The sequence below is a fragment of the Pleuronectes platessa genome, chromosome 7 (assembly GCF_947347685.1).
Source record: "Pleuronectes platessa chromosome 7, fPlePla1.1, whole genome shotgun sequence".
Classification (NCBI taxonomy): domain Eukaryota; kingdom Metazoa; phylum Chordata; class Actinopteri; order Pleuronectiformes; family Pleuronectidae; genus Pleuronectes; species Pleuronectes platessa.
Window position 1 is genome coordinate 11091834 of NC_070632.1, and position 20436 is coordinate 11112269.

The window sequence follows — 20436 nt, forward strand, 5'->3', positions numbered from 1 at the left end:
CCGGTTGTTTGGATCGGAAACCCTGTCATAGTCCATTAAAAGGCTGCAACAGAGGGACCTGCTGGGCTCTGTAACCCCGAGCCTTTGACCCCTCAGCTCAGCATTGTGGTCCGAATGCTGCCTTTATGCAGCTCCACTAGAAAGACTGCCAGTGTGGACTGTGGTCGACCTTTTGCGCTTTTGCCCTGACCTCAATTTGTCATGCCAACATCGCATGGCCAGCCATTTGTGTTGGCACGGCCCAAATCTCAGGAAACAGGAAAGGCATTAATCTAAGGCTAGTGAGTCTTAAGGGACCTTGCAAGGACCATTGGTCACTAACACACACTCTGATCTCAGTTAAAAGATTCAGGTGGAAATAGGAGCCACAATTTATGGAATTTTTGAACCGGTGGAGATGCTTAATAAATAGGAGTTGTTTGCATGTGAAATGTAATTAATTTGCATGTCTTTGATAGCATTCTCTTTTCTGTTTCCACTCACTGGACTACATCTGATGTATTTTACATGTGCATCGGAAAAGCATGTGTTAGCATGCAAGTATGCAACATCCCAGACTTACCATAACTGAAGTGCAGTCATAGCATGTCCTCCTCTTGTGCTATAATATGAAATTAAGGACTAACAATTACGTAAACTTTCTGTTTTCACAAGAAATACATATTTGAAGTTCATGCACTGAAAACTATGTGGAGGAGTGTATGTGTGCAACAGTTCCAGGGAAAGAATTACAAATGGACATCTCACGGGTGTTTTTCGGCAGAAGTAGACACTCTGCCTTATCCACCTTGCATATCAAGCATGCAGACTGAGGGACGGCTTGGCGATTAAAATGATATACAACCTCATAAAGTTTTAGAGGATTTAAAATGTTAAACGACCAGCGGACCAACCTCAGAGAGTGAAACACAAAATCTCGGTTTTGCTGCTTTGAAGGGTCAGTGAAAGCTTAGTGGAGAGATTTAAGCGAGGACGTGCTCTTATCTCGCACTGGAATACCTTCCTTTCTATGGCGAGGTCGGCAACCAGCATTTCTTCAAACCAGCAGCAACAGCCAATAGAGAAAATTTGTGGACAACAAAGTGTGTAATCAGGAGAACGGACATCCACAAATCACCAGCTATTGTGCACCTGGCTTCAATCTGGGAGGACTATATGAATGGTGTCTGGATGGTCAGGGCCTCCGTTCATTCCGTTTCAAGTCTCAGGCCTCTGCTCCTGCTGCTTGATCTCAGTGATGCAATCGCTCCACAGACGCCCAGCTGATTTTCCATTGTTAAAAACAGAAAAAGGTTTCAAATTGTGCTAGGTGGGGTCAGAGCCCTTGCCTCGAGTGGGGAAAATGACATCACAGTAGTAAAAAAGGCATCTCTGATAAGGAAAGTGACTTCAGTCTGCACGTTTTGTGCTTGAACTTTAAGTCCTTTATCAGTGATGCTGGATAATTGCAGCCGCTTTGATTGTGCACTTGGCAACCGACGCCTGAGTGAATATCAGAACAATATGTAGTTCCTGGCTATCACAGTGCGAGTGTGTGTCAAAAAAGAAAGAAATAGGCTGTGGTGAGGATGATCTCCTCACTGGCCCCTGTTGGAGTTGAAATCCAACCAGCTGAGAGTCGGGTCAGAGGGAGCGTGCTGCTACCTCGCCATGTGATGACCACAGTGAACCCACTCGGAAGAAACCCTGACACATTTCTTCTTCAGGGAAGACAAAGCCATGGGTGTGTGCAGTCTGGAGACGTCTCCTACCCCTGGGCAGATGGGTGTGAATCAGGCCAAAGATTGTTTAAGTTTCCGAGGGAGGATCTGAGCGTCCCCGACACAGCGTCTGGTATTCTTAGAACCCGTTCCCCTCTTTGTTAAACGTTTCTCATAAGTCTTTGGCGCAATTCATAAAATCCCAGTCCCCACTTAAAACAAGCCAGCACTGTCCTGTTCCATTCACTTTGCTGGAAGTCAGGGGAAAAAGGAGAACGTAACAGTAACAGAGGTGAGGATGACACATCGGGCTGTGCGGCTGGCCTGGCTGCTACAGTAGCAAGCTGTGACTCAGACGTCCAGACTGGAGAGCAGCGAGGCATCTGAAGAATGGGTGACTATGTACTGTGTGTGATTCACTGCTTGTGTGGTGAACCTCTCAGAGAAGGGCCATGCCACCGGGCCCTGTAAAAGCTCATCTGTTATTCCACATTTCCAAGCACTAGGTGTTTTTATTGCTGCACCAAGACTCACAAAAGCCTTGGGGCCAGATAGGTGTGTAATGGCCGTGTATTGAGTGCGTCTGGGTGACAGGCGTGGTGAGAGGGAGCAGCTGACAACAGAGGAGTCTGATCCACTCAGCAGTCTCTGAAGATTCATGAAGTCATTCTCCCTCCCTAGAAGATTAATCTGCCCCACATCTTTCCCAGGACTTTGCCTTTTTTGCTCTTACTCCTGCCACTGGCCTCCCACTCATGCTCCATTTTCCATCTTAATCCCTCCCTGTTTGCTTGTCCCTTTGCTCTCCTCTTTTTGTCTGGTCCTCTCGAACACTTCGACTCGCCCTCTCTCTCTCTCTCTTCGGAGACAGACTCTTTAACACGCCTGCCCCAGTGGGCAGTTTACAGAGAGGGGAGGTTATTTTTAGATTGCACACAGATTAAAAGTGGAACGTTTTTCTTCATCCTTGTAAAGAGTCCTCATCCCTCTCTTTCAGTCTGTAATGGAATTTAGCATCTCTGTGGGGGATCTCATGTTACCTCCCCCCCCACACACACATACTCTTCTCTTCCTCTCTGCCAGACTCATCTAACTCCCCCACTCCCCCCCACAACCACCACCACCACCAACACACTCAACCTCTCCAAACACTGACATCATTTGACAGAACGAACTCCTTCCTCTGCCTATGGGGGCTGTTCTGTCCTGTCTGTACAGCATGAAATGGGTGAGTCTCAGCTCCTGACACAAATCAAGGAACAGGAGAGAGAAAACAAGCTGTCAGAAAACACACATCTGCTACAGAACAAAAACAAGCCAGATACATCATTACATCCTCAACGCAGTTCTCCTCACATGACCTTTCCCACTGCAGCACCACCGCATTAAGACTGGATGCTGCTTTTACAAACTGTTAAAAGCATAAATCTCACCACTGCATTAAGTATAATTAGGTCAGTGCATTATCCGGGATCTTAGAGGCGATTGGGGGGCTTACTTCAGAGTTTTCCTGTCTTGGACTAAAACCAAAATCTGACTTTTCCCTTCTGTCTCTACACACACACAGACACACACGCACTTCCTCCACCATGTGGATCACCTCATCTCTGGCCTGAACTCGGGAAGTGAGAGGGGGCGAAATGGCCCTCTGGGTTTTACTATTCCAACTCTCACTGACCCTCACCAGGGTCTAACGTCGGATGCGGCTCCTGTTACTGCTTCTTGAGCCTTATCCAGTTTTTGCATTGTAGTTTTCCTTCACCGTTTTGAAGGAGTGACCTCTTAAGGAGGGGATAATATTGCGTAGCAGTCGGTCTGGCGGGGACCAAGCAGGAAATCTTCCATTAAAACTCACTCAAGGTCCATCATGACTTCAGGTATTGGAAAATAAGCAGTATAGGGCAGTTCTGGTGAAGGTTTTATAATGTCCTCCATCCCAGTCTGACCACCGAGTGATGGGAACTCAGGTAGAAACTCAGGTAGAACTCAGAGGAGTGTATACCTCCACCAAGGCCCAACAATGCCCTTATGAAAGGAAATTTAAATTCACTAAATCTGGATTTTTATTTGGATCTGCACCAAATGGTGCACACTCATAAATATCAGTATACTGAACAAGCTAGATCATTTCATCAAAAACCATGAATAATTCAAAAAATAATAAATCACTTTTGGAAAATGGAAGGGACTTATCTCACAATGTGTAAAAGAAGTGGGAAACTCCCTTATCTCCCCGTATTTTCAGATCTCCACCGAAACATAATGAGTCCCTCTTTAAGTTTCACAGAAAAAACTGCATGTTGAGGGTTAAATGTTTTTAATCCTGTTAACAGACACAAACTGAGAAGAAAACCATCTTGGCGAAGGTAGCATGCAGTCAAGATAAAGCGCTGAAATGTTTAACTTCTGATTGACGGCTGTGTATGAAGTTGTCTGCTTTTGTCTGCCAACAAAGAGCAACAGGAGAGAGCTGTAGTGTAAAAACAAAGAGGCAACGTGATAAAGACAAACCAAGGGAGACTAATGAATCACAGAGTCACAGCACATCAAACCGCCTCACATGGCTCCGTCTCAAACACACTTTATAGATGCTGTGGGAGCTGCAGTCACACAACAAGGAACACATCTGGGCTAATTGTCTGTATGTAAAAATATCTATACGTTACTTCATCTAAAACACATGGGACGTCTGAGAATAGCCGCTCCCCAACAGAGACAGATGTATACAGCTCTTTTATCAACACAGTGCAACCCCCCCCCCCCCCCCCCCCCCCCCCCCGCTCTTTCTTATCCTTCATCTCGCTTGATAGAAAAATCGTGGAAAACCTAGTGTCAGCAATAATGGGGAATTTCTACCATGAAACAGAATAGCTGATGTCCAGGGTGTTATTTCTTGAGCAGAATATACACTGGGAATATGAAGAACCCTATGGTGGCTCTGGCTCAGACCCAGCCTTAGTAGTTAGAGGGAAACTTGATAGTAATACCCCCTGGTCTGCCCACTCTCTGTCTCCCTGGCTGCTCTGCTCTGAGTCTGTCACTCTTCTCGACGGAGGTGCCTGGGACAGGGTGGCGGCCGAGCATCTCGCAGAGCCAAGACGATTTGAAAGGGCCGACCCGAGGAGGCTTTCCCCGCTGCATCAGTAGCTTTCCCTGGAGCATTGGAGACTGAGGTGTGTGTTTATGTCTGGAGACAAGAGAGGCAAAGTGGCAGAGGTGGAAGGCAGACAGAAAGGGAGTTGTTCTGAATTAAGAGACTGGCGATAATAACGTCTGTGCTCTCCGCTGATAATGAGAGAGTACGGGGGGGATTCCCTGCAGCCCCCTCTTCCCAGTGTGCGCCTGCGTCTACAACACAGCTAAGCTTCTTAGATGTGTTTAAGCTCCTCAGATAAAAACTAGCTGAGAGAAAGAGGTATTTGTTGGTCTGGGGGATGATCTGCCCATTAGGTGTTCTATTGTTGGGAGAAATCTGAAAGCCAAAGGTTTCCTTTTTCAGAGCTGCAGCAGGAAAAGCCTTTCTGCTCCAGTGCTACAGAGCATTTATGTTGTTAGCATACCTGCGGAAAGCATCCTCATTTAGCCCAAGGTCTCAGGGAATAATAGTTTTCTGTCAGTGAGCCTGGTTGCCACACGTAATGTCCCAATAGAAAGAACTATTCATAACATCTACAATTCAGAAGGACAGTTCTTAAGACCTGAAACTTTGAGATGAACTGCTTAACCCCAAACTATGGATTGTGTGAAACGTGGTAATACGATGTATATGTGCAGCTTTCTTTTTTAATTAGACTGTAGGGAAGAGAAAGAAAACATATGCAACAAGTCCAGATGTGCTTTATGTGGTTACACAACTACAACATGATGACACTTTTGGACGAATCTGAGCCATATGCAGCTCTCCAGAGTCAACCTCCTTATGATAATGCTGTTGGCATGAGATGATTTAATACTGTGCTAACATGTAGCAGGACAGACGTCCCAGGGCAACATAAACACCACACAGCCCAGAGCAGCAATAACCCACCGCACCTCAAACCGATGAGGCCATTGTTAGCCAACTGCGAGCGGATCACTCCCATGATCTGTGAATACACACGCCTATCTGTTGTATTGACTTGTGATATCACTGCGGCTCACAGGGAGAAGCTCTGTTAGCTTAGTCCAGCTGCATAAGCCCACTCACTTGATCCGGCCGAAGAGAGTCAGCCCCCTAAATAAAAGTCCCATTTCCACCAACCTACAAGTATGCAATGCTGAACACTACTTGGCTTTTATTGTATCAAAAAGTTAATTTGATATCCTGGCCTCAAGAAGAACCCAGAGGGCTAATAAAGATGAAAAACACTCTTATCTCGCGGATCAGTGTTCATTTTCGGCCTCAGTAGCTGTCCGGCCGCTGATAGCATCTCGCAGACTGTCAATCTCGCGTCGGACGACAGATGGAGGGTGGAAGAGATTGAAGAGATCCCATCTGCATCAGTATAGTCGCACATGGTTCACATAACAATTCTTACTTCTCATTGGCAGTTTAGGGCTACATTCAAACACGGTAATGAGACACACACTACTGTGCCGAGGTTAGAATCCAGAGGGGTGGGCACCAACCTCCCACAGCAGAGATATGACAGATAGCCGTGAGAAACCGCACAGGGCCATTTGAACAGAACCATATGTAGGCACGCGCATGCACACCCACAGACACACACACACACACACACACACACACACACACACACACACACACACACACACACACACACACACACACACACACACACACACACACACACACACACACACACACACAGGGAGAGATAAACTCAGCTGTGATGGAGATGACCACTCACAAATCAAATGGGTTCAGGTTCAGGTATGAGATGCTACATGAAACAGGGTTCCTAGCGCAGCGACAGGAAGCCAAACGTCTCCTCCAGGGCTGGTTTTATGTTTAAATGAGACTTCTTCCCCCGGATAGATTTCCTGCTTTTGCAATCAGTGACAAGTTTGTCTTTTTGTGGCTTGGCAAATGTGCTTTTCCGTAGACAAGCCGTGGTAAATTTACATGAATTACCTGATTCCCTTCCTGATCCCTTTAGATTTACAGCCCCTTTCTATTTATAAAAGCAAAAGAAGCATCTGGGATAGAAACAACCAAACTGCAGAAGCAAGCAAATGAAAGGTACATTTTGCCTGTGACACTCCCCTCAAATGGCAATGTTTAACTTTAATTTAACCTGAACTTTATCATTACTCCACCTCCTCACTTCACCCATCTGCACCTCCCAGGTCGACAGCCGGGCCACCTGTTTTAGCCCTATAAAACTTGAGCCTATTACCCTTGAAAAGTGAGTGTTTAGCGCTCAAGGACTTTGTGTGAACAAACCACATTTTTTTACTCAATGTATATATTCACACCTGCAGCACTTTCACCGTTTTCTGCAGGAATACATCTCAACCCATTGACTCCCATGGACCAAAGTGAGGGGGAATGTCCACAGTCAGATACAGGCTGTGTTAGATCAAGATAGAGGAGCCCTGCATCTGGCGCACACTGAAGAATTATGGAGCAATCACTCTTTTATTTTGCCAACGATAAATAAATCCAATCCAGTTTGGCTGAGCTTATTTCCAGAATTGAAAATTAATTGAGTTTGGATTCCTGTCCAGTATTAAGCTACATGTCAATCAAGTATGTGAGTTTATGTGTGTTTGCCATGTCTTGGGTTTTAGTGTGTGGGTGGCGGCTGATGACCCCTGAAGTTGAGCGAGTTCACACATACGCACAATCACTCACACAGAATAGTTGTCTAAATACCCCCATGTGGACACCCATTGACAATGCATTTCCTAGCCCCTTATCCGTAACTTAACCAACACAACTAACTGTCATAACCTAACCCCTTGCTCTAACTGAAATCTAAACCGAGTAGTAACCTGAATCCTAAAACCAAATCTTAACCCTCAAGAGGAATCCTACGTTTCTGTACCCACAGAAAGTCAGTCCCTGTAGGCTTAAGTTCCCTGTGGGACGTAAAAACAAGCCTGCGCACACACACACACACACACACACACACGCACAAGCACAGGCACACACGCACACCCTCCCCCTTCCCTAAAACAGACTGTCAATGTTTGGCTGTGCCAGCTGTGTGAGCTTGAAGCTGGGTGTGGGGTGTATACAATTGTCTGACAGACTGCATGGTGTGTATACACAAGTCATAAACAGAATCTGGAGCGGAAGCGCTGATCACCTAGATGTGCTTGACCTTATAACCCCAGGGTTGAACTGTTATGTTTTCACCATGTGTACTATTTGGCCACTAAGGCTGTAGGACCCACTGGGCGCTGCACTGGACCGCAGCAGGAAAAACTGATTGTGAATGTGTGTGTGAGAAAGGACACACGTGCTTGGGAATTTTCCTGATTTCATCTTAATTGTTTATGTCCTTGTATGGAAGTAAATATAAATATATAAAAGTATATTTGCGTGTCTGTGCATGCAAGCGTGTAAACATGTCTGCGTCCAAGTCTTTGAAGCTGACCACAGTGGCACTGCACTGTAGTGAACTTTACACAGAGAAAAAGAGAGACCCACACAGACTCGCATTTTTGTGTCAAAAACATCTGCATTTATATATAACTACTCTCGAAATACAAGCACAGAATTATATGTGTGCTGTAAAAGTGTTGAAAACTCCGTCGGCTTTGCCAACTTGTTGGGAGCTGCTTGAATATCCTACGTACGCCTGCTATGGCCGAACACCTGAGAGAACAAATGAGCAGCTCACCTGGAAGGTCATCATACCACACAGGTGAGACAAGCACTGCTTTTAAAAACTGTCAGAACCCTGTTTTCACAGGATGACAGTTTCACCGTCTCACCTGAGGGATCTGCGGCTCAAAAACACTCGTGATTGAGTGTCTTAAGGCAACAGTGCTTTTGAAAACAAAGTGTTTGAGATGCTAATCATCGTCAGGATGTGGCCTGTTTGCACTGTTGCGTGGGTCACCCTGAGGCCGTATGGATACAGCGACTGTCTGATATGATCCTACTTTTCCTTTCTCTGTGCCTGTGCGGGTGCGTGACTGAATGGAATTACACCAATTGTCTACTATAGCACTTCATGTCATTCCAGCTTTCAACCCCCTCAAAGGTCAAGAAGCCACTGTGAACTCCTTGAGCAAACACCACGGAATAATGGCGGGGAGCGGCGAGGGGGTGAAGATCTGGCAAACATGCCCGTTTGAACCGGAAATATTCAGTGGCATTACAGCTTATACCTGTTTGAACCGGGGACACTAGAGAGGACCTGGCAAATAGATGTGTGTTTGAGGGCCAAACAGTCATGAAGGCAGAGTCCTCATGGCGAATCTGACAGTAGAGCCCGATAGTCAGCTGCTGCTGCGGACTCTCCGGTGTGCTGCATGTTTCAATAGGAAGACACAATAAGCTCAGTCATCGAGGAAAAGATCCCCTCGTCGCTTTCATGAAGACAAGGTGCCGGGTTCAAGTCTCTGGAAAGAAAAGGTTCTTTCGTAAGTACAATGATGGAGAACACCCATCCCACACACTGAGAGACGCGGAGAAATAATTTCATTATCCCATTCCTCTATGGCGCGAGATGCCAGGTTCACTGACTGACAGTGCTAATTAGGGAGGGCAGTTAAGGCAGCATGTGACTCCTCTGACCCATAAAGAGCCTGTCTTATTTGTTGGTTTATTTGAGGGCATCGACTTTTCGTTTCATCCGACTACAGGATCACGTTTCACACAATTATACCGTCAGCAGCCGTCGTGAAAAGCCTCAGATAAACCCGGTACTGTTTCTTCACATGACTGACAGATTATTCCAAATGATAGTGAAACTGAGATTACCCAGCAGACGATGTGTCAATTATGATAACAGAAAGAAAAAAACCCATCCATCTCTCGGGCTTCTGTGCTGCCTCCTCTCTGAACCTGAAAATGACATATCTGTCAACACTTCAAATGAATATGATCATCTGTCCATGACACAGATTGCTGTGCCATGGATGACAGTCATCAGTAGTCCCGGGCAGACGCTTTGAAGTGCGACCGCGGCACACTCCTTTTTCCACCCAGTTCTCATGGCTTTCCCTTTAAATAGAGCATGACATCAGACCCTGCACAGGTCTCCCAGCCCGAGCCCAAAACAAATGTGTCTAAACAATGCCACATCTGGAGAAAAGTGCAGGAGTGAGTGGGGAAGAGCAGGAATGCAGCAGAGAAGGGGTCGAAAAAGGGAAAGCAGTCCTAAAGCTGTTTAGCTCTAGGACCCTCGCCAAGGTGTCTGGGGATGTGCCTGGGCTTAAGTTTACTGGTGGTTCCCCTCGCTGCCCCCCCCAAAGACTTGAGGTCACCGCTGCAGATCAAAGACTCAAAGGCATAATGAAAAGGGGTTGAAGCTCCACAGTTGTGGCCTGCGAGCTGCTCATAACACTATTGCGTTTCTCTTTGTGTCATAAAATGATGTCTTGTATATTGTAAACTCAGCACACTGGAAAATTCACTCAGTTTAGACTAATAACAAAAAAAAAGATCTAAAAATTCCGTATGGTGGCATTCCGACGTTAATGCCGTATAATCTTTGTTTCAACAGAATTTCAAAAGGAATCGTATTTTCTTTTTTTTGGCTCCTTCCTCTGACATTTCTGTGCAGATAAGGGGGGGGGTGTTCTTCAGCAAGTCTTCTCAGGCAGCCTGTTCTTGTTGTCACTGTCAGAAGCAATCAGAGCTGCTCGGCCTGCGTTCACGCAGCAGAGGGAACAGAGGAGCAAAGGCAAATGTTCAGGCCAATTCTCTGCCTGTTGCATAAAGTATCGAATAAACACATGATACCTGATCCAACCGTTTACAATTTGTCAGTAGACACATTTTGTTCCGCTCGCTATCGGATGGAGATACTAGGACTTCGAATCAGGAGCGCGTTAAATGTACACAACAATACACAATCGGTGCACACGATAAAGAACCCATGAGTCTGCGAGTCTGTGGATTTGTGTGGGAGCTCGGGGAGCCTCTAGAGAGTGAAGGTGTGACCTGACACACAGAGACGTACAGTGGGATGGAAAGTATGCAGAATTCAAAATGACGACACAGATAGAGAGGAAAAGAGACAAAGGAAGGCGGTGGGGAAAAGAGCTAAAATGATGGATCCTGAGGGACGCTCCTCTCCCACAGGTCTTGTATTTTACAACTGCATGACTCTGAATCTGCTCAGTTATGCAAGTCTTGGTAATCAAATCCCACTCACAGGCCTGATTATAGATGCGGGTAAACTATAGGTGATGAGAAGAGGAAGCATTGGCTGGAGATGGGATCAGACTGGCTGGAGCAAGATGCAACTGATGATTTAAAAACCTTTTCAGAATGTATGGTTGCAATGCACATCTCACAGTTTACCTGGTCAGCTCGGGTAGCTGCAGAGATAGTGAGTGTGAGTGTTGGTACGGCTGAGCTGAGAAAGCGACGGCAACATAGTGAGTCATGGTGAGTTCAAGCAGTTCAATTCTAAGAGCTTCCTGATGTTACACAACAAACTTTTATCTGCACAATGGATTGTGCACAGAAAACTGAATTAAATAAAAGGGGTGTGTTGCAGGAACATGCAGTTTGTATTGAGGGATTACAGTGGATGCACATTTTTTACTGTCTGTACATAGACTGCAATAAAAGGCGATTGAGAATGCGGTTAATAGCGCTGCTCTACATTCAACATCCCCACTTAAAACAATAAAAAACATCTTATCTGCCTTTAGAGCAAAATTACTACTATAACTCTATAGAGACATTTTACAGCATAGCATTAAAGGCTACTGTGACAGAGAGCTCTATTTAAACTATGAACGTCCTCAGATCTACTAAAAAATATTTTTCCAATTTATTTTATTTTCCTGAACCAACTCAGCTATAGCTCATTAAAGTTTGAGGCATATTTTATCATCCCAAACAGAGGAATGGAGTGGAAGCACCAACAAAATTAAAAACATATGAACGTTATATTGGTTGGGACAGGAATCATCATCCAGAGAGGGAAAGTGTTGACAGAATCTATATTTATTAATCATGAATTAACATATTAATCATGTAGGCAATACTCATTTATACATTTAATATAGTTGAAAATGATATTGGCATAGAAATTAGGACTTGGCTTCTTAGTTTGTTTATGGCGAGTATAAATTTGGAGGTTCTAAAACGTTTAATGGCCGCGAGCAAATCCTGGGAGTCTGTCAAATGAAATGCTCTCATTATTTATGATGCATTCAAAACTTGTGTGCTTCAGGTGGGATTGAATACATGCGTCTCCTCTCGCTGATGTTGTATTTATGTTTCACATTAAAGCCACAACGGTGTCAAACTCCTCACGCTGACATTCCCAGGGGCCACATCACATCTCCTTTTGCATTTCAGACTGAAGGAGTAGTCGGTGTTTCTCAGGGGAACATCTAAAGTATGGTGATGTTAACTTTGGTTGCAAAGCATTATGGGTGTTGTCAGTTAAAATTTAAGGAAAGCAGTGTGCTACGTGCCTGCGGAGCAGAAATGAAAACCAACCTTAAATCTGTTATTCTGACCTTTAAACCCTTTGTACACTAACGTCAGTGTGTGTACGCAGGTTTGTGAATGCGAGTAAAAATGTGATTTAACTTTAACGTCACGAGACAAGTTTGCCTTTCTCTTTTTTTATGTAAGAAAGCGGTATAAAGGCCAGTGTCTATGTTACAGTGTTTTTCTTTTTTTATGCTGTTCCTCTCCAGTCTCCTCAGACTCAAAGCTGACTGAATGATTACTGAGCGCTGCTGGAATCGCAATAGCTGGAAATTGTGGCTGTGATGGCAAAGAGTTGCAGAAGTTACTGACAGAGGCGACACACATAATCATCAGCGAAAATTAGCGAGTCCACTCCGATGTCAATATACCTCAATGCTGATCGCAGCTGGAACCGATAATAGTCATTTGATGCTAGAATAAATACCGATTGTACCTTTTCCCACTGAGGAAAAATATCCAGATGTTAGTGGGTGTCACTGGGTTTTTCTGTCCCGTGCATTCGAAACTTTAGCCAGTGAACCAGATCTAAAACTTGGTATCAATATCTGGAAGGTGTATTATGATTCAATAATCTTTAGTAAAGATGGCAAATGTGCATTAATCATAAAAATAATGGGTTTGCACCTCTCCTCTGAGTCTTAAATCACACTTCCTGTGGTCATCGTCCTTTTCATATTTCAGTCTCTGCACATTCTGGGAGCTTAAAGTCACTTCGCCGAGATGTATTTTCATCACACGCTCCCTGCAGATTCTTTTCACTAAGACTGCTTGCAAGTGATGGTATTTTCATATTTCTCCCTTTCTGTAATTGTGCACGCGTGGTGACGGCGGCGGGGGTGGTGGTGGAAAAGGGAGGGGGCGTGTGCAATGGAGCTGTCAGGGAGTCTAGAGCAACAGTAACGGGCGGCATGAGAGGCAGGAGGTGGTTGCAGGGTCAGAGGTCACGTCTCCTGACAAACAAATGAGCAAACCATTAAGGAAGTCAACAAAAGATGCTTCCCTCTGTAGAACTGCGGAGCCAGGGCAACGGCAGCTGCTGGCAAACACATGTGGGACAAATGTGCCCTCTGAACCAATGACAGGGTCTCGAGCTTCACCATATGGAGTTGCCACACAAACATGTCACACAAACACAGAGAAAGACAGTGTGGGGGGGAGAGAAATTTTGCTCGGGGAGAGGCAGCAGCCACAATAAAAAATAGATAAATAGATAGCAAGACGTGGGATATTGATAGGATGTGACAAGTATTGTTCACATGGGAAATTCCATAACACATAGGCAAGTTCCCTGAAGACTTGCTGGTGGTCTGGTTACAATACAAACGCTCTCACTGCTGAGCAGACTTCTCCACTGGGGTGAAATGTTATGATGAATCCCTGCTGGGAAAATCATGGGAGAGATGCTGCTGTTAGCTAGACTGCAAACAAGCAGGTTTTTACTGTGGGGTGCTATTGTTGCACGTCGGGGCTTAATGACCAGCAAACTTTCTACTGGTGGCCATTAGATCCCACTAAAATCCCCTTTGTACACACTGTCCTGAATGACAGAGCAGATGAGGCCAAATATCTTCACACACAGCACTCCTTTATTCTTCCTCCTGGTTCCTGTAGGAGAGTTTTCATATATAATCCTCTGAGCCCCCCTGATGATCCCTCTTCATTCACGTCCAAATCTACATTACATTGTACCCACAATGATTTCAATCACTCCTTTTGATTTTTCCATACTTTTGTTTCAAAACTTTATTTTCCTCAGCTTATCTCATGTTATTTCTTAGGTATTTTCCTCTCTCTCTTTCTCTCCCCCTCTCCAGCTCTGGAAAGTACATTCACACAGTTCAACTGTGACACAAGGACCGTCTCCTTCATGGCAAACCATGCTTGTGTTTTTTCAATTAACTCAGGCTCCTGTACACTATTCATTTGGGAAACCATAATTCTCGTGGCCCGGCAGAAAACTAATGGAAAGTCGCTTAGGTTTTTTTTTTTCCGGGAGAGGTATTGGAAAGACTCGTTTCGCTAGAAAGCGTGTCAGACTAGTGGGGATGGTGAATAAAAGCGTGGGAGCAGCACAGTAAGAATACAGTGTGAGTGAGTGTTGACGGGAGGCAAAAGGCCTCAAGCAGGAGTATCAGGGTGCAGGAGCTCATGGGGTGAATGAGAGCAGGAAGGAGGTGAGGGAAGGTAGACAGATGGATGGATTTCCAAGGGGGATGTGGATGAAAGTGAGCGAGCTGCAGGCCGGATCTGAATTGCCCAGCGGGGAGGAGGACAGAGCCACTGAAATCACTTCAAAGCCTGGTGTCACTGGGCTGCAGATGAGCACAGACAGCCTCCTGTCCTTTTTATTTACAGAGATAAACCCCAAGAGCCTGTTGCATCAATCTACCTTCAGCATCAAAAGGGCAAATAAACATCTCCACACATGCCCACACACAACACATCCACATATCCAGCTGCCATAATATTACCCTCTGTATTCAACAGCTCGTTTGATATTAGAGGGCGGTATCACTGTATGGCTCTGTGTCTGAAGAGAACTCGACCAAAGCCACTGTAAATGTCAACAGAGTGAAACTTAATCTTCCCGAGAAAAAGCTTTTCTGAAAAACTAAATTATGACTCTATTACAAAAGTTCCCATCCCTCTACTGGTGTCCCATCATCCTTTTTACACAACTGCTAAGCCTCCGTCTGACCCTCTTCCTCGACTGACCAGTAGGAGCCATTTATCACCATTAACATAAACCTTTCACTGAACGCTGACTCAGCCTGCGCTCACACATAAACAGTGTAGGAAACTTGCATAGACACACTCATACAGTATACCCATGTGTGCATGCTCACACATGCACAAGCGCATACATACCTCACACTGCACGCACACAAACACGCACGCGCACACACACACGTGCACATTGAAAGTGGGAGGGACCTAACCCCGACAACCCCCTTTAAACCCCCACCAACCCACCACCACCACAATAATCAACAGAGACAGACAGACAGTGAGAGAGCGAGACAGGCAGAAGCAACACAGCAGCACAGTCTGACGTCTTACCTCAGGAGTAATGCTGGGGAGCCGACACAAGGGAGAGCCTCATGACTGTGGCCGTCTCTCAGAGTCCTGGTCTCCTTGTATGTCTCAGCTGTGGGAGGCTGAGCAGCGACACACACCAAGCAGCACAATGTGGTGCGACACTCGGCTCACTTTACAGGCAGGGCAAGCAGGGGAGCCACGCAGATCCTGGGCTCGTCCGCTCACACTCTGCCTTCTGAGGATGAAAAGAGAAGACTTCATTACCAGCTGCAAAACCACGCCTCCACCCCTCCAGTCTCCCTCCTCCCAAGCCCTCTCCCTTCCTCCCTCCCTCCTTCACTACCTCCCCGCTTCCCTTCCACACTCCCAGCCAGTAGCACGCTCCAGGGCCTGTCCCAGCCAAGAGAGGGGGGAGCAGTCTGCCAGAGAAAACCTCCCAAACCCACCGCCTGCCAGGGCTGTGCAGTGCACAGAGAGAGAGAGAGGGACAGAGAGACACGAGGAAAGGAGATGGACAGTCAAGGAGATGGCATATGGCATATGGTTTAATTCCACAAACTCTTCTTTGTCTTCAAGCTTTGTTAAGTTCATTACCTCAGAATGAACAGTTTTGCCAGTGGAGCACTTTTGAAGGTCAAAGAGTGTGTGAGGTGGAAGTGTGAAATTAGTGAGACGGGAAATGAAGAAGGGAAACAGAAGGAGGAGAACTAAATTTGGTCCAAGTGAAGTGAAGAGTGTGTGGCAGTGGGGGGATTCACGGGAGAGGTGGAAAGAAAAACACAGACGCCCAGAGGAAGGCAGAGAGCGAGAGTGATCAGTTTGACGGCTTCAGAGGGGAAATTAAAAAGAGAAGAGACGAGTTTTACAAGGGGTTGTTCAAAGTTCTTATGAAGGCTTGATGTAAGAAATTCACATCAAAAGTCTGTCGCTCAAGAGGAAGCGTGACTCCGTGTGTGTGTGTGTGTGTGTGTCTATAAAAGTGTGTGTGTTGGGTTCGAGGGGGTGGGGACAGCGTCTGTCTCGGCGTGTTTGTGTTTCTATAAACCTGTCTGTAAGTCTCACCAGCTCTTTACAAACTGCTTCCATCATCAACACCCTGGCTGAGACTTTCTGTCCGTCTTCAGCGAGTCTTTCCCCTCCGACTCATTCTCGCTGCCTTTTCTTCTGAAGCCAAAAGTGAACTCTCTCCCCATCAGACTGGGGGAAAATAGGCCTAAGAGCACGAGCTGTTTACTGTCTGTAATTATGTGGGGCTGGGTACACTCAACCCAGGCGAGCGCTGCACCCTGCCCCCAGTGCCACCGCACACAAAACCTAGCTATACCAAGTTTAAACCGGGCCATGGCACAAGAGGAGAGGGGTGAAGAGAAAGAGAAAAGAAGGTTTAATGTCTTGGATCTATTTGTAAGAAATATTCATTTAACATCAGGAAAGAAGCAGATAAAGCACTGTGCAGTTCCGAGTGCACTGGAGGTCAAAGCATACTGTAGGTTCCTGACATGAAATCGCAAAAGAAATAGTTTGGAAGCTCAATGAGAAGCAAAATTCCCTGTGGTAATTTCCTAGAATCCCAGAGGGCTCATTTCCTGGGAACTGCTGTAGGTCACTTTTCTTTTCATAGCGTGACAGGTCAGCCTTGATCCTGCTGAAAATTAGAAAGAACCATCACCACATAGCATCACTACCTCCACCACGACTGCGGCCTGCCAGTGCAGCATCTGGTGGGCCATCTGAAGTGCTTTCACAGTGCTGAGGCAACATGAATCCAAGATACAGTGATATAAACTTCAGTGAAAAAACCCACTTGGATATACAATAAATATCATATTGCAATAAGGCATAAAAACTAAAGGAGAGCAGTGAAAAACAATCCACGCGATAAAAAAAAGAGGAACAAAAGGAACTGAAAAGTCGCGTTGCACATAAAAAAAGAAAAAGGGAGGAATCTTTTTTGGGGCAGCACGTAATGATCTCCCACACTAACATTAACACCTATACAGGCCCTCTCTGTGGCATTATAGTGTCACATTTACACAGGTCCACAAAACAGCACTTAAAGGTTATGGGCTCCCTTCAATAAGGGCTGTGAAAGCCCAGGCCTGGGTTTGGAGCTCCAGACAGTTTAGACCGGGCTGGTGGAGGGACGACAGAGAAAGCAGTGAAATTCATTTCACTGCCATTTTTTTTTTTACTGCTAAGAAACACTAATCCTGCAAAACCAGAGACATGAACAGCCTCTCTGTGGCGTTTTATGTCTGTAATCTGAGGCTTTAGTGACAGAGAAAAGACTAATCCAACATCTGAAAGCTGTAGTTTGTTTACTGTCCTACTGTGCAATCAAGAATTGTCATTACCCTAACGATAGTAAATAGATAAAAATAGCATTAAGCGGTGGCATAATGAGGACAATTAAAAGAGTAATGACAGGCTTTCAGTCGTACCTTGTTGCACAAACGTATGATTGCACTCTGGTTAAAAAACTGGGATTTAAAAATGGAGGTAGATTTCCCTGACAGGAGACAATTTTATATCCTGCCACTAGGGGCTGACTTGAGCTGCATAATGTACATACAGTGGATTTAGAGAGAGGGAGGAAGTTTGGTACTTACCCTTTTGCACAACACCACTCTCACCCTCCATGTGTCTTTTTGGGAGGATACACCTTTGTGCCTCACGCTTATCTGAAGGGTTCTGTTGATTTTTCAAGAGCAATTCCTCCCACGTTTATTTATCATTCATTTAATCTGGTGCAGCACACACACTGTACAACAATTCACTAGAATGTTATCATTCCTGTTGCCTTAAAACTGAAATCAGTCCAAAAACTGAAACAAGCACAGCTTTCTTTAATGTGGTCGCCACGTGCTGCATGGTGCAAAAAATCTGCTAGTCGTAAACGATAGATTGGACGATATGTCATAAAATGTCCAATGATTGCATGTAAACATATGATTTTGACTAATAAAAAAAAAATTACAACATCAAATATCAAAGTAAGAGGGGGGTCTTAGCACAGCTGTAGCAAAAAAACAGCCTTTGCACAGAGCAGGCTGCAGAAAGCACGGCTCCATCATCTCACAGAAACTCTGCCTAATTGACTGGACTTCAAAAGCCACAGGAGAAGGTCTGACTGCCGGGCATCACACACGTTTGGCAAAGCACCAGACTGGTGTGGGCCAAAAGGAGAAACACATTAAAGTAGAGAATGAAAACTCTGTAACGCCAATAACAGCAAATAGCTTGCGGTAAGAACATACAATAGGATAAATAAGATGATTTTTGGAAGGAAGCTGGAATCATAACAGACTTTAGGATTCAGTCATAGGTTGTTGTGAAATAGAAATTTCACACTTAAAAGCAGAGTTGCGGCTGATGGAAAAATAGGGACTTTCTGTGTTCTTCACAGGAAACCTTTGTGAGATGCATCAAAGTGAAGGAACCTACAATAAGTTTCCAGTATGAATATATAGAAACCTGGCCCAAAGGCATATGCATATCAGGAGACATCAGTGGTTTGTATTATACTAGTCTAAACACATATATCAGGCATTAAAAACACAAAATTCATTCTTTACCCTTGGACTCAAATTCTCCCTGATGTGTCTCATAGACTGCAAGCAAAATAATCATATAAAACACCAGTGATCCCCATATAAACTGTTTTAATGACCTTGGACTATTCTAACCTTCCCTATGGGAGCTACTCCGGGGTCAAAAATAACTAATTAAACTGTGTCCTTTAGGAGAGAAGCTGCCGGCAGGCATTTATTGACCCACTGTAAAGTTAAATATATTCTTCGAAAGCTAAATATAGCAATGGGAAAAGCGTGGTAATGTAAATGCTCTCCACAGTAGCTTTCTCCTAAAAAACACCGGGAGACGATATTTAGGAACCAATGATGGACTTCATTGTAAAAGAGGATGAATCAGTGCAGCCACGGCAGGAAGACGGAGTCAAGTGTCGAACCCTGGCTGTGTGCCAGAATAGCTGGTGCAAGCTGAAGCACACAGTCATTAATCTGTGGTAACCTGGACTGCTCCTGGAGCAAGACTTGACAAAAGTTGCCACAGCAAAGATGAAGCCTCGGGTCTGTGCTTTATAAACTATTTACTTCAGCTTGACATGCCAGTAGCTAGTTAGCACGTCAAGAACAGTACGAGCACTGTTTTCCTTCCAAGTTGTAAAATGATATCTGCGATCTGATTTTGCCACAATTCTGTGAGGATGTACAGGACCAGGGTCATTCCAGGCTCTGTTGGGGACACACCCAGAGCCCCAATAAGAGGCCTTCCCATCGCCACCAATACCAACACTCATGTAACTGTCAATTACGTGTACTGAGTGTAGGCACTGACTACATATGGTACATTATTCCATGACTCACTGAGTAACCCTAACACCTGAAATGTCCAATAAAAACAAGTATGTTAAAACTTTATAGCAGGAAAATCCAGTACTTTACAAACACAAGGATCAGTTTTATGTGTGTTTGTGCATGAAAGCGTGACATGAAAGCGCTGCAGACAACTGAGACTGGGTTTAAACTCCAGCTTCCAGTAATGGTGTCTGACCAAAAGGTCTAACACATCCACTCCCGCCCTCTGTCTGTGCAGCTTTTGGGTTCTGGAGCAGCTGGGTTGAGTGGCCAGCCTCAGCTCAGGGAATTTCACACCTACGATGGCCATGACCAGCGACGGGCAGAGCCCATCACACCCTGGTGTGCCATTTCTGACCCAGAGAGCCCAGCAGCCATGAACACATGCTCTCCCCCAGGGCAAACACGGGGCACCCCAGCCAGTGTAGACTTAGCAGCATGGCGATGTGTACTCGCCCTGCACTGTGGACCAGGAGTGATGATGTTCCCAGGAAGCCATGGGCTGGGGGTTAGGGCTGTGAAAAGGTGGGCTGGGACTTTGGGGTTAGAGGTGAAAGAGGAGGTGTAGAAAAATGGGTGAAGGACGTTCCTAAGATCATTTCGTTTTTGGAAAGAAAAAAGGTTCAAAGCCAACTCAGCTCCAGGAACAAACAAAGGGCTGTTTGAGTTGGACATAGTGGTTATGGTCTGTGATGTTTACATTTGGCTTTATCGTTCTGATAACTACGGTGGCCCTGAAAGC

At 45.3% G+C, this 20436-nt stretch overlaps 1 protein-coding gene across 1 annotated transcript in view; it reads right to left on the bottom strand.

Moving 5' to 3' along the window:
• LOC128445099 (uncharacterized) overlaps positions 1–15535 on the bottom strand; it is a 41488-nt gene extending 25953 nt beyond the window's left edge. The window contains exon 1 of the mRNA XM_053427867.1: positions 15340–15535. The gene's annotated coding sequence lies outside the window, so the exon portion shown is untranslated. The remainder of the gene's footprint in view (positions 1–15339) is intronic.
• Positions 15536–20436: the final 4901 nt, after the last annotated feature.